This window comes from Calypte anna, chromosome 1 (assembly GCF_003957555.1).
Source record: "Calypte anna isolate BGI_N300 chromosome 1, bCalAnn1_v1.p, whole genome shotgun sequence".
NCBI classification, from domain to species: Eukaryota; Metazoa; Chordata; class Aves; order Apodiformes; family Trochilidae; genus Calypte; species Calypte anna.
Window position 1 is genome coordinate 55,776,304 of NC_044244.1, and position 6,000 is coordinate 55,782,303.

Here is a 6,000-nt window from a genome sequence, read left to right on the forward strand (position 1 = left end):
TCTAAAGGGTAAAATGCAGTAGGCTTGTTCATTGCAAGGTTCTGAGGTTGTCAAAACTGAGTGCAGAGTAACCCAAATGATTGCTCTATACAGTGCCACACCTAAGAGTGCACCTTGATCCCCATGGCATAAGCTGATGCAACGCTTATTTTGAACGTGGAAAAGTAAAATTATTTTAAAATAAAATGTACTGAAATATTTTATTTCTTAAAAATGATCAGGAGGCTCCATAGCTGATAAAATGACAACTGGACTCAAAACAAGTTCAGCATTAAATTTTATGTTGTCATTCATGAGGCATTGCTGGGTTTTCCTTTGGCTCACTAGGTGGCAGCGTTTTGTTACCGACACTGAATTTATTTAGGTCAATTCTAGATGCTGCAAGAATTCCTGTTTTCTCTGAAAATCCGATTTAGACTTTATCTTGAAGCTGACAGTTCTAGTGACAGCAAGTCTAGCTTAACTTTGTTTGATAAGTTTAGTGTCAGTGGCTTTATCCTGTTTGTTCGTGTGAAGTTACCAACATTTTATAAACATTTCTGAAAATCAGGTTATGCTCACAGCTTTTGTTTGTACCAGGAAACTTTTATTTGATTCAAGCCTATAGAAGTTGGTAAGATTGCTCAAATATCAGTTAGCATCTTGAGATAATACAGTGATCAGAAAAGTCCTTTTACTTCGTTTTATAAGGTGTTTTTTGGTAAGCTGAATATTACTGAACACAGCCATAGTTGAGAAAACAATAATTACTTTTGACCAGACTGAAATGACCATGAAAGTAAAATTTCATATTGGACTTCCACATGAGGTGAGTGAAATTTGATCATAAATATGGGTCAGCTGAAATGACTTGTTAAATTTGAGTACTAGAAAGGATAGGTGAGAGAACAAAGTAAAAAATATGGTAGTATTTATATGGTACTGTGACCATATTATTTATCAAGGAAAGTGTCCAGGTACCTTTGAATTCATAAATCAACATGGGCTTGATTCCATGATGTATTTTTTTCTTTGAAATTATCCTGGTTGGAAGTATCATTCAACATCGGACAATACACTTACCTGGTATTTTTAAACAATATTTTAATGATGTTTGAAAACTTATTGAGTAGTTTAACAGGCATTTAGACATTTTATAAAAATAATAATAAAGAAAAGCCTAGTGAAAAGCACCCAGACTGTGAATTTCTTATACAGACAGGCAAAGCTATACCAAGATTGATAGAATTGTAGTTACTTATAGGAGAAAGAATTTGGCTTGCTGGGTCTGCTGGAAAGCAACTGTACTGTACATTCCATGTCTGTGGAATGAGCAATTAATGCTCAGCTCCCTGATTATTTAAAGTAAAATAATGTTCTTGCTCAAAGTTTTCATGGCAGGATTCCCAGAAAGGATTTACTACCCGAGATCCGCTCTTTGCAGTGCTGTTCCACAAATATGACACCAGCTTTTGCAGAAGTAGTTTCTATTCTGTGCTGTGGAATTTGGGAGACTTTGATTTATGCATATGAGTAAGGCATCTTCATATGATAATTCTTTCTACAGGTTAAACTGATAAAATAATTCCATTTCCTCATTAACAGTATGCCACCTTTTGGTTACTCTGGAAAAGCGAGATGTCAAGAATAAGTTTTAAATGGTTGTCTGCATGACAGAAAATCCCTATCAGTACATTCTAAAAGCCTTAAAAGTCTGGCCTGAAATGAAGTTAAGATCCAGTGGGGAATTTTAAATACAAATATGTTGCAGAGATAAACAAGAAATAACTTTCCCATTAAATCTTGCTTAGGAAGTAGAAAAACATGAGAAGTTTCTGCTGTGTAAAATTTTAGTTCAAACTTGTCGTGCAGTTAACTTGGGAAATAACCAGTACAAAGTCTTACTCTGTTTTTTTTTTTTAATTACTCAGTCTTTAAAACTGTTTGGGTGAACTTGAAAGTACTGAGGAATTTGAGCCTGAGTTGTGACCAAATCTTTATTCATTATGAAAAGCTTCAGCAAGGCTGATTTGCAACAGAAAAACAAAACAAAAAAAGAACACCACCAAAACAAATAAACAAAAAACTTATGCAGAGCTAATTTAGTTGATTATTGAATCCCAGGGCATGATTTTTCAGAAGAAAGCAAATCCTGGAAGATTCTGAGCAGGCACTTCAGTATTTGCAGGTATTCAGCATCCTATGGAATGCAGCCTCCCCTAATGATCTTGCCAAGTCTTGATGATATCTTCAAAGACGCTGACTAATTTTTGCTTCACACAAATCAAGGATTTACAGTGTTCAGGTGCATTAAGACTTACATTTGCTTATCTACATTTTGGCACATTTAAACATACTGTTTGGTGGGGATGTTTTGGTGAACAAGCACATTTAGCTCCTAAATAGTTTTTTTATATATATCCACATACCTGCTTTTGCAATTTGCTGTTATACATCTCTGGAAAATTAGAGCATAGAAAAGGGGCAGCCCATGCTGGGAGGCTTATTAAGGATTATTAATGTCTATAAATACCTAAGGGGTGGGTGTCAAGAGTGGAAATCTCTTTTTGGTGATTCCCTGTAATAGGTCAGGGAATAATGGCTTTAAGCTAGAACACAGGAAGTTCCACCTCAACATGAGGAGAAATGTCTTTACTACAAGGGTGATGGAGCACTGGAAGAGGCTGCCCAGAGAGGTTGTGGAGTCTCCTTCACTGGAGACTTTCAAAACCCACCTGGATGCATCCCTGTGTGTCCTGCCCCTAGGTGGTCCTGCTTTGGCAGGGCGGGTGAACTACATGATCTCTAGAGGTCCCTTCCAATCTCTTAACATTCTATGAGTCTATTATTCTATGACTGTATGGTAATTGTAGGCTCTTTTCCAAAGGTAAACTTTGGCGCTAGGAAACAAGGATCAGAACTGGAAGAAAAAAAAAAATCAGGAGAGAAAACTTAATGTATAAAATGTGCTCCAAACCTATTGCATATTTATGCATTGATAACAAGAAATTTTGATGATTTGCAAGGTATTTTCCTGACAGATACATAAATCAGTGGAGAATACATAGTGTCACTTTTTCTGAACAAGATAAAACCCAGAGGAGTACAATAACCATAATAACCATGAGAATATTTAATAATTTTCTCAGTGCCAAAAAATGTACAATTGTATGGAATTTGTGCAACTTAACATCAAGCTGTAGGAAGACTACACACACACTGATTCCTCCTCCTCTCCAAGGCAGTGAAATGGTTCCTTTAGTAAGGACTAGATGTCCAAGTATTTTCTATTTGAGCACCAAGTGGTTTTGATCAGTTGCATGTCTCGTGCAAGTGTGTGTACAGTCCCTGTATTGCTACAGCATGACCTATCAAACTGTGCAATTAATCTTCCTTAATGAAGCTGCTAATTCAAAAAGAAGATTAAAACTAGACATTTCAGACCAACAGTGCCTGCACAGCTAAATGATGTGGTTTAGTCCAACAAGTTTTTGACTTTTAATGTTTTTATTGTACAATTTTAAAAGGGAGTATTTAAAAAAAAACAAAAATCTGAACATTTCTAGCAATGAAATGTGATAGGTTTTATGTGAGATAATTAGAAAATATGAGGCCATATTCCCTGGCCTCATATGGCAAGGGTATACATAGAAGTATCCAGTAACTACAGAATATATTATATTTTAAAAAGAAGCCAGAAAGCAAAATCTTGTAGCCTTCTTAATGAAAATCTGGAAATACTGTACACCTTTCTAAACCCATAGTACCACAGATACTATGTGCATACATATTCTCCCTCTTTATTAATGGGACTTTTTGATGAATTCTGCTAGTTTAGATGTTAATATCTCAAGGCAAAGAAACTCACTCATCCCCTTAGCTAACTATTCCATAACGTAATAAATCACCACACACTCCAAATGAAGGTATAAGGAGAAGAATCTTCATTGAAGTGAGTGAAACATGCCCCTAGGTTTTTCACCCCTGAACTGAATTCTGATTTTCATTGCTGAATTCTTACTGGAAAAGCAAGGTCCAGTGGTCTGTTTTAAAGACTTTATGCTGACACCTCCACTTAACAGGACTGACAAGAGCCTTGAATAGAGGGCAGGATACAGTTTTGCTACAGAGGAATAAAACAAGGAATGAATGATGTTATGAGAGTCAAGATGCAAGCCCTTTTGCAAATTTACTCCCTGGGGGAATCATGTACCACCTTGATTTACTCCTTCCTTTGGGACTGGCACTATTTGCCTCTTGCAGTGCTTCACCTTCCCCTTCTCCCCAGCCATGGAGGGAGTAGCAGTTCTGCAGCAGTGCTCTTCTTACAGGGATAGCTGAGCAACTCAAATACCCTGAAGAAGAAGCTGGGCAGCCCAGACATTACTATCACAGTTCATTTTCAGGAAAGCATTAAAAAAATAGGTAAGAAACGGATGTTTAAAAGGTCTAGGCAAGACTTTGTCTACTGTATTTTCTACTGTAGTTAGATCTCTGCAGGTCATGAATTTGGCTTAAAAGTTGCCTCTGGTCTTTCTGATGTGGGTCACATCTCAGCCACATAATGGCCAAGGTTTAAATTTTTTGCTTCCACGTTTTCTTGACAGGAACAGTGTATTTCAGCCTTTTACTCACCCCAGTTCTTTAAATGTTGCTGGAGTATAAACCTGACTCAATTAGGCTTGTTTTACCACCATGCTCACTGCCAAACTTTGGAGTTTGCTATTCATATGCCTTTTGGAGTCATTCTCATCTGCTTCTGATTTTTTTTAGCACTTTGAATTAATGTTTTCAAGATCTAATTAATATTTCTGACAAGAAGATTTTGTTGTGACTTTAGAAAAATATTGAAGTTGAAACGTTTATGTTAATAAATGACCTCAAATGCTATTTTTGCAAATGATGAAGTAGAATGAGCTGCTTAAAAAATTGAATCATAGAATCATAGAATAGTTTGGGTTGGAAGGGACCTTAAAGATCGAGTTCCAACCCCTCTGCCATGGGCGAGGACACCTTGTGATAGACCAGATTGCTCAAAGCTCCATCCAACCTGTCCTTGAACACTTCCAGGGTGGGGGCATCCACAGCTTCTCTGGGCAACCTGTTTCAGTGTGTTGCCACCCTCACACTAAAGAATTCCCTCCTAATCTAAAGTAAGTCTTTTTCAGCTTCAAAACCTTGCCCCTCATCCCCTCACTCCATTCCCTAGCAAAAAGTCCCTCCCCAAATTTCTTGTAGGCCCCCCTGTGATATTCATAGAGTCATAGAATCGGCTGGGTTGGAAGGGACCTCAGAGATCATCAAGTCCAACCCTTGATCCACTACCGCTGCAGTTACCAGACCATGGCACTGAGTGCCACATCCAGTCTCTTTTTTAAATAACCCCAGACACGGAGAATCCACTACTTCCCTGGGCAGCCCATTTCAATGCCTGATCACCCTCTCCGTAAAGAAATTCTTCCTAATATCCAACCTAAACCTCCCTTGGCAGAACTTGTGACCATGCCCTCTTGTATTGGTGAGATGGACTTCCAGAAAGTCATGAGTGGTGTTTTTTAGCCTCCTTACTAGCACTTTTGGCACGCTGTAAACTAAAAATGCATTTCGATAACCTCGATGATCTTTGACTGTGACAACCCTTACACCAATGTCGCGCCTACACCTTCGGGAGAGAGGACCAAGCTGGAGATGATCGGCTCCGCTGCCTCTCAGGCGGGTTCATGGCCAAGGGACCGCAGTGACCCCGCGGCAGGGGAGGGCGGGGGTCGCCCCACGCACCCCGTGCCACAGAATGCCACCCAGGTGCCCCTGACTTGCACGTCCCCCCATGTGTGCGGGGAGCCGCTCACCCCACCCCTCCAGTCCCTGCCCTCGGGACCCCCGGGCAGGGCACAACTCTCCGCCGGGGATTGCGCCTCGCAGGGGGAGCGGAGGGCAGGGGCCCTTGGCTGGCTCTCCGCCCACCTCCCCGGGGCTACAGCCCCCGGCCGCCCGGGCGGGGCCGCGCCGCCGCGGCCGCGG